The sequence below is a fragment of the Hylobates moloch genome, unplaced genomic scaffold, assembly GCF_009828535.3.
Source record: "Hylobates moloch isolate HMO894 unplaced genomic scaffold, HMol_V3 SCAFFOLD_24, whole genome shotgun sequence".
Classification (NCBI taxonomy): Eukaryota; Metazoa; Chordata; class Mammalia; order Primates; family Hylobatidae; genus Hylobates; species Hylobates moloch.
The window spans coordinates 3511664-3527213 of record NW_026652299.1 but is presented as its reverse complement, the minus strand read 5'-3'; the positions used below and the strand labels follow the sequence as shown (position 1 = coordinate 3527213).

Below are 15550 nucleotides of genomic sequence, written 5' to 3'. Positions count from 1 at the left end.
CCAAGCCTTGTTTTTGCTTTTTAATAAAATACTTAACATAAAATTATATTTTATTTTGGTTTTGGAAAGGGATAGAGTTAAGTGCATATGTTCAATCTACCATCTTTATGAATAATAGATACTCTTGATTTTTATTATCTGTTGTGAAGTTTCTTCTTTTTAACACTTGTTGGATTTGAGGCAAATATCTTTTAAAATGACAATATCTATGTGGAGAAAGTGGGAAATTGTATATCCAACCCTTGTACTCAGTCTCAGGGTAAGACTTGAGGAGATTTCTGTTTATGTATCATATATTTTATATTTAAATGCTTATATATTTAAATGCTTATATTATGCTTGCTTCATTGCATGTAAGGGTGTTTATTACTCAGTAAACCAAGGAACAATAACTAGGTGTCATATATTACTTAATATATAGAGAGCTTAATCTCTTTTAGTTAGGACATATGATAAGATGATCAAATATTCCAAGTCAAAAGCTAGGCAACTGACCAGGTGCAGTAGCTCGTGCCTGTAATCCTAGCACTTTGATAGGCCAAGGCAGGCAGATCAATTGAGCTCAGGAGTTCAAGATAAGCCTGGGCAACAAAGTGAGACGCCCATCTCTACAAAAATTATCCAGGCATGGTGGCACGTGCCTGTAGTCCTAGCTACTCAGGAGGCTTAGGTGAGAGGGTGGCTTGAGCCTGGGAGGCAGAGATTTCAGTGAGCTGAGATCCCACTACACTCCAGCCTAGGCGACAGAGCGAGACCCTGTCTCAAAACATTAATTAATTAATTTTAAAAGCTAGGCAACATAGTTTAAACTTTAAAGAAAGGCTGAGCATGGGGCTCACACCTGTAATCCTAGCACTTTAGGAGGCGGAGGCAGGAGGATGGCTTGAACCCAGGAGTTTGAGACCAGCTTGGGCAACATAGCGAGCCCTCTTCTCTACCAAAAATAAACAAAATTAGCTGGGCGTGGTGGCTCTCACCTGTGCTCATGGCTACTCGGGAGCCTTAAGTGGGAGGATCACTTGAGCCCAGAAGTCAAAGTTGCAGTGAGCCATGATCGCAGCACTGCTCTCCAGGCTAGGTGACAGAGTGAGACCCTGCCTTAAAAAAGAATAATAATAATAAAATAATAATACATAAATAAGCTTTAGAGAAAGAAGATAGGTCCACCAACCATGAGCCAGACAATTTGCTTTGTATATTTTATTGTCTTATATAATACATGTATGAAATGATTTTTGACTTCTGTATTTTACGGATGAAGACTCAAAGATTCAGAAAAGTTATTTCCCCAAATTCGTACAGCTAGTGCATGACAAAAGTCGAATTCAAATTCAAGATTCATTTATTTCAAAGTTAATGCTCTTTGGAACTGAGTCTGTGTAAGATAAGATGGCATGTGTGGTTTCTACATATGGGACTGCAATAAAGGTCCCAAAACTTGGAGAAAAGTCGAAGAAATGTTGCTATCAGAAATTGTAATCAGAAAAGCCACCATTCTACTTTCTCACACCTATGTAATTGAATCCTTCCAACACCCCTAAGAGCTGGCTATGTAAGTTTAAGTTTTGTAGTTATTGATCTTAAATCTGTAAAACATTGTCTGCCTATATCAAAAAATTGATTGATCTCAGTGTCTTTTCCTGGTACCCCCACCAAGAACATTTCCACAGATAAATTTGAAGTTACTTGGTCATTTCTGAATTAAAATTAATTTCAGCTTTAAACTGAGATTCTACCCCTATCTCCTATTTGTATCCCTTCTACTCTTTTCTTTCTTGTCTTTTGAGACAGGATCTGGCTCTGTTGCCCAGACAGGAGTACAAAGGCTCAATTCTGGCTCGCTGCAACCTCCACCTCCTGGGCTCAAACCATCCTCCCATGTCAGCCTCCCTTGTAGCTGGGACTACAGGCGTGCACCACCACGCGTGGCTAATTTTTGTATTTTTGGTAGAGATGGGGTTTTGCCACATCACCTAGGCTTGTGTGGAACTCCTGGACTCAAGCAGTCCTCCCACCTCAGCCTCCCAAAGTGCTGGGATTACAGACGTGAGCCACCATACCCGGCCTCTTCTTCTCTTTCACTCTTCTTCAAGTTCCTGAGGGAGACTGACATATCCTGAGGCATCATCAGCATGGATGGGTTTGCGTATTTGTTTCTGTCCTTGCTGGCCTCTGTTGAGTAACTGCTTGGCCCTTGGCCTTTTGGTACCATATGCCAGCATCTACTTATGTCAGTTCTGCCTGCTTGGCCTCTGGACTTCATATACTGGATCCACTGCCATGGCCCTTGCTGTAATTTCCAATTGTGAGAACCATGTATTCCTTACCCTTCAAACCCCAGTCTCCTTTATGTCTTCCAGCTTAGTCTTAGCCACTTTTGCACCTTTCTCATGATGGAAGCTTCAATAACTTTTCACATGCTCTGCCACAATACAATGGAATGTTTAGGATTCAAAAATGTCTTCAGACAAATCTTCCCATCTACCTTTCTTAGCGTTTGTCTTTGGTACCCAATGCTCAGATACCTTAATCACAGCCCCTCCACTCTTTCCTGCCTAGTAGCCCGTACCTTATTTATTTGCATGAGAAAACATCTATTATATTCTCTTGTATTCTTGTGTACTCTATGTTTTTAGTGGTACTCTAGGTTTTTAGTGGTATGTTTTTACATAAAGAATATGGCCATATTCTTTATATTTAAAAAATGGTTAATCCTCTTGCATTCTTGTCTACTCTATGGTTTTAATCATGTAAGCTTTATACAATGATGCTCTTAAAATAATAAGGCAGCTTTATATGTACTGATATGATCAGTTGACAAAACATCTTACACGAAGAAAGCGAGGTATAGAACAGTATGCATAACCTGCTTCATTTGTGGAAATGTATGTGTAGTATGGCAATACATTGAACATCTCTGGAAGGACATATGAAAGTGGTAATGGAGGTTGCCTCTGGGGAGTGAAGAAACAGATGGCTGGGGGACAAGACTGAGAAAGAGATTTTTTACTCCCTTTTTATATCTTTAAAATTCTATGTCATGTGAATAACCTATTCAAAAAATAGATACAAGATAATTATAAAGCATTTGTAATTTGGCTTCTTCACTCTTGCTAATATCCAGATCTCCTATTCTCAGCCACAGATAAAAAGTAGCTTTATTGGCAAAGATATCTTTTTTTCCTTCACTGCTTCCTGACCTTCCACTCTTTCTTGTAGGACTTTACTGAAGGCTGCATAAAGCAGCCAACCTGATCCAACAGTCTGAATTTTTCCCTTCAATTAGAAGGGAAATACTTCAGTAGGCAGATGTCTGAGTCCTGAAATGTAACAGATGATAGTTTAGTTACTTTGTTAACTTGCCAGACTGTGATAGAAGGGGTCCTCACTACCCTTCACCTGACCCTCTTGGCCAAGCCAAGTCTACATTTTACTTACAAGATTTTTGCAGGTTCTGTTACTTACAAGAATTTTTACCTGCAGGGTTATTACACTGAATAGGTATTTAATATTATTATAAATGCATGAGTGAATAATTTTTCTAAAGGAATAAACTACCTGAGATGGTTTTAAATGTGTTTTTGATAGAGATTCTTTAAACCAATATTTAAAATTTCCCAGTTGTCCATTAATTATAGCTGTCTTTTTCCTCCTGATCTAAGGTCCAGTCAAGGTTGTTATATCTGCTTGATCTCCTTTAATCTAAAAAAAAAAATTCCCAGCCTTATGTGTCTATCATATTGTTGACATTTTTTTAACTCATTCAAAAACATTTATTGGCCACCTGTGAAATGGCAGGCATCGTGTCAGTTTCTAGGTATTTGTACATAATAATCAGTAAAATGTTATAAATACTACAATGAAGACCGTATAAAGTGCAGAAGGAGCACAAAAGAGGAAGATACCTGTCCTCTCTCAAAGATTCAGGAAAGACATGTCAGTGGGGAAATGACATTTCAGCTAACTTGAAAGATAAGCAGACAAAAAAGGGAAAGCAGAGATCATCATATGAGCAAAATATATGTATTACTTTTTATGTTTTTGCACACAGTTTAGAGATCTGAGTCACCTCTGAGGGTATTACCATGAGACATGAGTCAGGAGAAACACACAGGAGCAGGTCTTCATATGCTGGGCCAATGAATCTGGACTTCATCCTGCGTTTGAGAATTCAAAAGCTTTAAGGGACAGGCAGAAAACAAACACAAACATATGATGTGGAATGATAGACCTGTGGCAAACTGAATTGTATGAGTTCTGCCTAAAGACATTCAAATTTGGGCTGAGCAAACCTTGCCAGTGGGCCGGATTCCACAGACAGGACCCAGTGAGGACTTTTGAGCAGGCACTCGTGACGACGTGGAGAGAAGCTAAAGTTGGGGATGATGGGGACAGGAGACAGATCACAGGTTGGATATAGACACCACAGTGTGAAGGAGGACAGATGCCTCCTGCCTATCAGGTCTCTGTGATGACTGTGTTAAAATCTCAAGCTCATTCTTGGCACTGGACATACATAGCATTCTGAAGGCAGAGGTGCTTCCATCCCCTTTTCTGCCATGTCTTCCTCTGGATGAAACACATTCCTCACTACCATCTCTATACATGATCTAAAAAAATCTTGCTTTTTTCACAAAAAGGATATGGTAGGCTGTTCCTTCCCCTTTCCCAGCTTTCTTTCACCCACATGGACCAAAGTGAGTGACCCTCAAGTCTCCAAAGCGAGTGGCCTCACTTTGCCCTCAAGTCCTTCAAGTTTCTCACCCAAGAATTTTCATCATCTCTGACTATGTTTTCCACATTTCTTCTCAAAGTATCATTTATTTCTGTATAAATAAGCAAGAAAATGGAGCAGAGTTTGATGAATCTCAATGAACTCCTCTCATTTTCACATGAGCTTCAGAGCACATCATGCCTCCAGATTAACAACAGTACAACACGCAGTCAACACTGGCCCCTGAGCAGAAGGCCATCCAAGCACTGTACTGTCTCCTTCACCCCTAAGAGCAAGGACAAATGTCCTAGTACCTGCCAACACCTAAAAGTCTTTCTTTCATTCGTACAAACAATGATCACCAAACATTTTGGTCACATACTCTATACAAAAATTAAATAAATAAATAAATAAATTTATTGTCTATCCTCAATAAAAATACATTTTAAAGGTACTAGTGTTAATCTATATAAATATTACTAAAGCTTTTTTATTTTTATAGAAAACAGGTAAGTACTCATATTTCCTCCCCACATCAGCAGATTGTCTTGTGCATAACTATACCTGCTGTGTAATTCCCAGAGGCTGTATAATTTCCAGGGTTCAGATTTTTTCTCCTTCCCTTTTTTCTCTGTATCAGTTCTTCTACTCACCAACATCTCAACACTGATTTGGGTCCCTCTCTCCCTTCAGAATCCTTTATTTCCTGGCTGTTTATTCTCAGCAACTCCTTCCATTCTGCCTAAAAACTCTTTACAATCTTTCACAAACTACAAACTTTAGTCCTTAGGACAAGCCAGGGTTCTCAAGTGAAATTTCAAATCTCTATGAGGCTTCCCAATACCTTCATGCCAGAAGGTAAACAAATTACTTGCCTATCCCCATCAAATTCTAGCCTTTGGACTCTAATCTCATTGACATTTTTGATTACCCTGGGCCAGTTGTTTGCAAGATGTCACTTTAGTTTGGATATTTCTGAAATTTTTTATTGTTAAATTTAGGTTAAATATTCTTTGCAAAAATATTACATTGGTGATGGTATGCCTTCTCAAGGTATGATATCATGTAAAAGGAAATTTTTAATACAGTAGACTACTATGGCTTGATGGGAGGTCTAATTTGAGTTTTTAATTCTCCATGTTTTCATTTTATAGTAATGAAGTAATTTCTTAGTGGTTTGGTACTCAAGATAGACTTGATATTGATATGTACTGTTTTATCCAATTCATTGGCTATCATTTTGGAACAACAAAAAAATTTCCCTTTTAAGTTGATGAGTTTCTAATGATTGGGGGAGTTGATAAAATCAACCTTCTGCCTTTTGAAGCTAAAAGCCAGGTGGCAATAATATCTACCTCATATGGTTGAAGTGAGGATTACTTGAGATGTTAACAGACAAAATATAACTGTGAGTAAAATGCTCCATGAAGGGGCTCTATTAATATAATTAACCCCACTCGGCCGGGCACGGTGGCTCACGCTTGTAATCCCAGCACTTTGGGAGGTCGAGGCAGGCGGATCACGAGGTCAGGAGATCGAGACCACAGTGAAACCCCGTCTCTACTAAAAATACAAAAAAATTAGCCGGGCGTGGTGGCGGGCTACTCAGAGAGGCTGAGGCAGGAGAATGGTGTGAACCCGGGAGGCGGAGCTTGCAGTGAGCCGAGATCGCGCCACTGCACTCCAGCCTGGGCGACAGAGCGAGACTCAAAAAAAAAAAAAAATTATATATATATATAATTAACCCCACTCAGATATTTATTTTAAACCACACATACACACACACACACACACACACATATATATAGCATTTGTTATTGAAATTGATACTTTAAGTGCTTTGTGAATGTTAATCCTTATAACACCTCTATTAGTTAGATACTGTTATCCTCATTTACAGATAGGAAGCTGTGGCCCAGAGAAGATAAGTAACTTTCCTAAGGTCTTAGCAAGTGAGTGGTAATATTTCCTATTTTTCTCTGAGACCCCACTTGAAAGTAAGTGGCCTGTATAGCTACAATCTGTATTTGAGGATGATTTTCATTCAGCTTCTCCTCCTAGATAGTTGCTTTCCCCTGTCATCCTCCTCCCACCCCAGTACTCTTTTACCAGATAATGATGGGTGTTTATTGAATGGCAGTACCACAATCCATATAGGTGTGTGATACTGTGTGTGTTTTGCATGTGTGTGCATACATCAGGCTGCTTAAATAAGTTGTTTTTCTTACTTCTTTGTTGCTTTCTCCATTTTAATGTAAGTTTTTTTTTTCTTGTTCTCCTTTTGAGATTTTTAAGCATTAGAATTAGGCAGATCCAGATTTAAGCTGAACGTTTCTAAGACAGTGTTCTCATCTACAAAATGGTAATACTAACAACTATGTTATGAGATTGAGTGAGGATTAAATTAGGTGATATTGCCAATTATAAAGGCTATATAAAGATATTTTGTATATATTTTATACTACGTTTAGATGAGTTGTTGGGGATTTTTTGGCATTTTTTGGTATTTTCCATTTTAACTTAAAAGGTTTGGAGTTTTTGTTTTTAGTGGTGATGGTGATAAGACTGGCAAACTTCTTTTAACTGGGCTATAATAGAAAGGGTAGGTTTGAAGTTAGACTATTTAATATTAAATCCCAAAGCCTCAATTACCTCATTTTAAAGTGGGAATGTTAATGACTGTCTTGTATCATTATAGTGATCACCATTATATCTCCAGTGCTTCCCGCAGTACCTGGCACAGAGCAATAAATATTGTTGAATAAATATCAAATAAAAAGATGTTGAGAGGATTAAATGAGATATAAAGGATCTAGCGTTGTGTCTGGTAGATAGTAGATATACAAAATTATACTACTATTTTTATCAATCATTTTTAATTTATTAAATATGTTTCTTCTGATTATATTATTAAACATGAAAATAAAGTATATAACATTTGCTTTAATTATTTCTGGTAGTTAATCATAGTATTTCTGAAGCATGAAGATACTATACCTTGATTCTCTCTAGTTCTTTGGCAAAGACTCATTGATGTTTGGAAGTGAAAAAATGCCAACAATACTATTAATGATTTTGAAAACAAGCCTTTAAATAAATGTGTGGACTCATGTTATTTCTGTTCCAGAGAGAAGAGGTACTTCCTTATAGGGACTCGTAAAGACATAGAATCTGGAAATTAACTGCCCCCATTACGTTGCTGAGTCACACACAACGCCTGTTATGTTTTCATCACTTCTCTCCAGAAGGTAGGCATCATGGTTTCCCTTCATAGATTCTTCATACAATTGTAGTTTTTGTCTGCAGACTTAGTTTTTATTAAATATGGAAAGTGTCTGACATCTATAGATTAAAATGCTGTATTTCTCCAAAGTTAGGGTGCTTAAAGACGTTGCCTCTAAAAATTATTTCTATTGGAAAATGAATACATGTTTACTATTTTTTTTAAAAAAGGTAATACAGAAAAATATAGTTATCCTACCACCTTCAGGTAACTATTCTTCATATTTTGTTATAGCTTCCTGAATTTATTTTTATATGTGTATATTATGTATAATATGTGGATTTATATAGTTACAATAATTATGACTAGACACCGTAGAGCTTAAATGGTCTTTCCCTGCCCTGCTTCTTTTACTTAGTGGTTTATTTCAGCCTTTTTAAAAAAAATTTATTTATTTTTTTCTCCTCAACTTTTATTTTAGATTCAGAGGGTACATGTGCAGATTCGTTAACTGGGTATACTGTGTGATGCTGAAGTTTGTGGTATAAATGATCTCCTCATGCAGGTACTGAGCATAGTGCCTAGCAGTCAGTTTTTCAACTCTTGCTCCCCCTTCCACCCTTTCCCCTCTAGTAGTCCCTGTTGTCTATTGTTGCTATCTTTATGGCCATGAGTACCTGATGTTTAGCTCCCACTTACATGTGAGAACATGTGATATTTGGTTTTCTGTTCCTGTGTTAATTATCTTAGGATAATGGCCTCCAGCTACATCATGTTGCTGCAGAGAACATGAGTTCATTTATGGCTGCATGATATTCCATGGTGTGTATGCACCACATTTTCTTTATCCAATCCACCACTGATGGGCACCTATGTAGATTCTGTGACTTTACTAATAGTGCTTAATATTGTGAATGCATGTCTCTTTTTGGTAGAATAATTTGTTTGCTTTTGGATATGTACCAAGTAATGTGATTACTGGGTTGAATGGTAATTCTGTTTTAAGTTCTTTAAGAAATCTCCAAACTGCTTTCCACAGTGGCTGAACTAATTTACATTCCCGCCAATAGTATATAAGCGTTCCCTTTTCTCCACAGCCTCACCAACGTCTGTTGTTTTTTGACTTTTTAATAATAGCCATTCTGACTGGTATGAGAAGGTATCTAATTATGGTTTTGATTTGCATTTCTCTGATGATTAGTGATAATGAGCACTTTTTCTTATGTTTGTTGGCCTCTTGTATATCTTCTTTTGAAAAGCGTCTGTTCATGTCTTTTGCCCAATTTTTAATGGGGCTGTTAGTTTTTTGCTTGTTCAATTGTTTAAGTTCCTTATAGATGCTGGATATAAGACAACTGCTGGTTGCATAGTTTGCAAATATTTTCACCCATTCTGTGGATTGTCTATTTACTCTGTTGATAATTTATTTCGCTGTGCAGAAACTATTTAGTTTAATTAGGTCCCAATTGCCAATTATTGTTTTTGTTGCAATTGCTTTTGAGAACTTAGTCATAAATTCTTTCCTAAGGCCCATGTCCAGAACAGTGTTTACTGGGCTTTCTTCTACCATTCTTATGGTCTGAGTTCTTACATTGAAATCTTTAATCCATGTTTAGTTAATTTTTGTATATAGTGAAAAGTAGTGGTCCAATTTCATTCTTCTGCATGTGGCTACCAAGCTATTCCATCACCATTTATTGAATAGGGAGTCCTTTCCCCATTGCTTACTTTTGTCAACTTTGTCAAAGATTAGATGGCTGTAGGTGTGTGGCTTTATTTCTGGGTTCTTTATTCTGTTCCATTGGTCTATGAGTCTGTTTTTATACCAGTACCATGCTCTTTTGGTTACAGAAGCATTATAGTATAGTTTGAAGTTAGGTAACGTGATGCTTTCAGCTTTGTTCTTTTTGCTTCAGATTTGCATTAGCTCTTCAGCCTCTTCTTTGGTTCCATATGAATTTTAGAATAGTTTTTTTCCAATTCTGTGAAAAATGACATTGGTAGTTTGATAGCAATAGCATTTAATCTGTAGATTGCTTTGGGCAGTATGGCCCTTTTAAAAATATTGATTCTTCCAATCCATGAGCATGTGATGTTTTTTCATTTGTTTGTGTCGTCTGTGATTCCTAGCAGTGTTTTGTAGTTTTCCTTGTAGACAGATATCTTTCACCTCCTTAGTTAGATGTATTCCCAGGTTTGTGAATGTGTGTGTGACTATTGTAAATGGGATTATGTTCTTCATTTGGCTTTCAACTTGAACATTATTGGTGTACAGAAATGCTACTGATTTTTGCACACTGAAACTTTGCTGAAGTCATTTATCACTTCCAGGAGCCTTTTGGTGGAGTCTTTAGTATTTTCAAGGTATAGAATCATATCATCCTATTGCAGCAATTTTTATGCCAGTAAATATCATCCACCTTAAATTCCAATTAAAGGTTATAACATGGCCGGGCACGGTGGCTCACGCTTGTAATCCCAGCACTTTGGGAGGCCGAGGTGGGTGGATCCCGAGGTCAGGAGATCGAGACCACGGTGAAACCCCATCTCTACTAAAAATACAAAAAATTAGCCGGGCATGGTGACGGGCGCCTGTAGTCCCAGCTACTCGGAGAGGCTGAGGCAGAAGAATGGCGTGAACTCGGGAGGCGGAGCTTGCAGTGAGCCGAGATTGCGCCACTGCACTCCAGCCTGGGCGACAGAGCGAGACTCCGTCTCAAAAAAAAAAAAAAAAAAAAAAAAAAAGGTTATAACATGAATCGTGTAACCACCTTCCTTTTATTAAAGATGTGGAAACATGACTTAACTGATATGTATTCATATCTGATGATTTTTTTAAGAGAATCTCTAAAAGTAAGTGTTGTAGAACCTCAGCACCTAAACATTTTCTCTGATGGAAGGGTTCCATGACATACAACATAAGGAAAGACTTATTCACCATCTTAGAGTTATATGTCCTAGTGTATAGTATTACTGTATACCAAGGTTGTAGAAATCAAACTTATTTAACCATGGAATGCATTCTTAAGATAACGTATGTCTTCAAGATGTTGATAATGAGGGAGGCAGTTTGGAGTTGTGTTAGTGAGGGTTCTCTTAGAGGGACAGAACTAATAGGATATATATATATGTGTATGTGTGTGTGTGTGTGTGTATATATATATACACACACACACACACACACACACATACACATATATATGTATATCTTCGTTTCTATTATCTATGATTCCAAGCAGTGTTTTGTGTATATATACACACATATATACGTATATACGTATATACATATATAGGAGAGCCAGTTTGAGTCTGAAAACTGAAGAACTTAGAGTCCAATGTTCGAGGGCAGGAAGCATCCAGCACAGGATAAAGATGTAGCCTGGGAGGCTAGGCCTGTCTCTCCTTTTCCCATTTTTCTGCCTGCTTTACATTTGCTGGAAGCTGATTAGATTTTGCCCATCCAGATTAAGGGTGGATGTGCCTTCCCCAGCCCCCTGACTCACATGTTAATCTCTTTTGGCAGCACCCACACAGACACACCCAGGATTAATACTTTGTATCCTTCAATCCAATCAAGTTGATATTCAGTATTAACTGTCACAGGAGGCAAGGGGTATATGGGAGTCTCTGTACTTTCCACTCCATTTGCTATGAAACTAAAACTGCTCTGAAAAATAAACTGTATTTTAAAGAAGAAGAAGGAGAAGGAGAAGAAGAAGGAGAAGAAGAAATGGAAAAACTTTTAAAAGGGAAATTTTTAAAATGACGTTTTATAAATGTACATTTAAACTTAAGTTTAGACTTACACAAACACAAATAACATCTGTCAACATCCCACTACACACTTTTGAAAATGCTAGATTATGATATATTCTTAAAAGTGGAATGGGTAGATCAAATAGTAAATAAATGGAAAGATTATACCAGTTTACATTTCTAGCAACAGTGTTTGAAAGAATGAGAATGTCACTTTATAGTTTTGTCAACTTTTGACATTAACTTTGTTTTTTACAAAACCTGATACGAGAAAAGTATATGGCATTTTAATTTTCATTTGTGTGATTACTACTGAGCATGAGTATCTTTTTATATATTTATTTGAATTTTAAGTTCTTTTATGAATGTCCCATTCATGAGCCATGCCAAGTTTTTCTTGTGGAGGGGTCTTTGAATTTTTTCTAGACTGATAAGAATCATAATCATGTTAAGAATATTAAATCTATAAATCATGTATATCACAATTATGTCTTCTTTTTTATTTTTAATGTTTTGTGGACTTTATTTTTGTTATATAATGTTATCATTTTTATGAGCTTAAATCTATCATCTTTTTCATGGCTTTTGGGTTTTGATGTTTCTTTGTACCTTGGCTTTATTTTATTTTATTTTATTTTTTCTGTGGAATTGTAATTATTTTATTCCAATTATTTATAGTTTCTCACTAATAATAGTATAGGGCCTGAGAATTTTATATCTTATGGGATAATTTTATGGGCATTATATAATTTGATTTGTATAGTATCCTATGACCTAGATCCTACCAGCTCATTTTTTTTTATATGCACATTTTTTAATTTTATTTTATTATTATACTTTACGTTTTAGGGTACATGTGCACAATGTGCAGGTTTGTTACATATGTATACATGTGCCATGTTGGTGTGCTGCACCCATTAACTCGTCATTTAGCATTAGGTATATCTCCTAATGCTATCCCTCCCCCCTCCCCCCACCCCACAACAGTCCCCGGAGTGTGATGTTCCCCTTCCTGTGTCCATGTGTTCTCGTTGTTCAATTCCCACCTATGAGTGAGAACATGCAGTGTTTGGTTTTTTGTCCTTGTGATAGTTTCCTGAGAATGATGATTTCCGGTTTCATCCATGTCCCTGCAAAGGACATGAACTCATCATTTTTTATGGCTGCATAGTATTCCATGGCGTATATGTGCCACATTTTCTTGATCCAGTCTATCGTTGTTGGACATTTGGGTTGGTTCCAAGTCTTTGCTATCCTGAATAGTGCCACAATAAACATACATGTGCATGTGTCTTTATAGCAGCATGATTTATAGTCCTTTGGGTATATACCCAGTAATGGGATGGCTGGGTCAAATGGTATTTCTAGTTCTAGATCCCTGAGGAAACACCACACTGACTTCCACAATGGTTGAATTAGTTTACAGTCCCACCAACTATATGTGTCTCTGCACGTTAGATGGGTTTCCTGAATACAGCACACTGATGGGTCTTGACCTCAGAAACTGAGGTTCTGGTAAATAAAATACATAATTAGCCATGAATTCAAGGCTTCAGGGCTTTCAAAATAGCCACACTAACCAGTTCATAATTTTACATGATTAGATCTGGCTAAAACAATATTTTTGGCAATATACAATAAGTCAGAATTCTCTGAAATACAAATTTGCCATGAGAATCTAATAAAAATGAGAGAGAAAATTTATTCTCTTAAATCTTATCTTACTTCCCTTGAACACACACCTAACATAGTAGAACACAATTTTCAATAGTGATTTTGGGGTTACAATTTTCACATGTAATTCCTTCTGCAGGTAAATAAAAATATAAACCCAGAACAGTAAAAATAACATAAGGTAACAGTAAAAGCCTACCAAGGCCTTTGTTTAGGTAAACATTTATCTTAACACTGGAGCTTCAGAATCCTGAGAAGACCCTTGAGATAAAGTGACAGACACAGGTTTGATTCTTCCTGGTATTTCAAACAATGCCCCCACAACCTAAGGACAACTTTTTGAGGATAAGTGACTGGCTAGGAGCGCCCATGTCCTCAGGCCTTGCTTAGTGCCTATAATCTCACCTAATCATTATTCACTATCCCCCAGAAAAGCCTCAAGCTAAAATTGTGATTGCTATTTAGAACTAAACTTGCAAATTCATTTTTGAACATCCGTTCTTCTGCCCTCATGACTTCATTTTTTGTTTAATTCATGTGCACCATTACATAGCAGCTGCACTAAGCATTAAAACCTACAGCAACAGTCAATATGTTCTGAGTGCTGGCCTTCTTTACTTTATAAAAAGATATTCTGATAACAAAAATGTCTAAGGATTACATTGCATAATTCATGCAACTGGATATATAGTCATTAAAGGGGATAGGAAATGCAGTGATAGTGGGCAATAGTTCAGTAAACTCAGAATTTTGCAATACAGTTTTTATAAGCCAGCTTTTACTTGAAAAATCAAAATGATTTTTATTAGTGCAAAAATAAGTTTAGAATGCAATGGTCTCAGAAAACCAGGGGATAAGGTAGAGTCAAATCAGGCTACAAATTTCCTTAATGAGACCTTTCAGTTTTTCTTACGTGGGATGTAAAATATATTATTTCTTAGCATCTATCCTGCTAAAACTTTGCATTTTTGCTTTGTTTCTAGGATTGAGCATTGCAGTCCTTTCCCTGTTCTTCCAGTGTCTGCTTCAGTTGATAGTGAGATACAATTTCTTACTGATTATCATATTTAAGTCTCTTTTATCTCTTTTTATATGCAATGCTATTCTTTTTCGAGTTGAGGCTGACTTTGTTTTTGTTTCTTTCATCATTGAATAAGAACCATAACTGACAATATTGTGAACTCTTTCTGCCATTAGTTATTATGCAATATTTTCCAATTTCCTATGATGAGCTATTACATTCACTATCCAACCTTAACAGAAGACCTCAAGGTATTGCTTTCTTTTAGTTTTTAATACCTTAAAAACTAATCAGATATTCATCACATATAATAACACATGAAATTTTGTATTCTGTTTAATCCAAGGACGTTTTTCCATTTCAAATATACAATTTAATATTTTTTACAGTTTGGGGTTGTGCACCCATCGTCACAGTTAATTTCAGAGCATTTTCATCACTCCAAAAAGAAATCCTATAAACACTAGTATTCACTTTTTCCACAAATCCCCCAGTCCCAGGCAACCACTGATCTACTGCCTCTGTGGATTTGCCTGCTCTAGACATTTCAGATAAATGTGATCATAAAATATGTGGCCTTTTGTGACTGGCTTGATTTACTTAATGTAATAATTTTAAGGTTCATCCATACTGTACAGGAATCAGTACATCATCTCTTTTTATTGCTAAATAATATTCCATTGTATGTACATACCGCATTTTATTTGTCCATTCGTCAGCTGATGGACATTTGGGTTGTTTACACTCTTTAAGTAATGCTGCTGCGCACACTTGTGTACAAATATTAGTGTATTTATATATTTTTATTTCTCTATGAGTAGAACTGATGAGTCATCAATCTGGTAAGTTCTTAAGAAATAAGGTTGTAAGAATAGACAAAAGATAACTATTTCTGATGTCTGAAACCCTTTCAGGTAAAGGCACCTCAACCCTAATCCCACACTTGCTGCCAATATGTGTTTTCCTTCTCAATGAAGACTGCCTCCCAAGGTTCTGCTATGTAAGAATTGGGGCATTTATTGCTGCTTCCCTCTACCCTTCATGTCCTTCATATCAGATAACAGATGATCCTGGCATTGAAGTCTAAAAGTATAATCTCTGACTCTTGGTTCTGCAACCTATGTGTTTAGTGTAAAGATCCTATCTGCCCTTTGTACCCTGT

The 15550-nt window shown here is 36.7% G+C and overlaps 1 protein-coding gene across 2 annotated transcripts in view; it reads left to right on the top strand.

The window, feature by feature from the left end:
- Positions 1-15550, top strand: part of MBD5 (methyl-CpG binding domain protein 5) — a 470039-nt gene that overhangs the window by 289129 nt on the left and 165360 nt on the right. For both annotated transcript variants that reach the window (XM_032754128.2, XM_032145669.3), the window contains one exon: positions 7842-7962. The gene's annotated coding sequence lies outside the window, so the exon portion shown is untranslated. The remainder of the gene's footprint in view (positions 1-7841; positions 7963-15550) is intronic.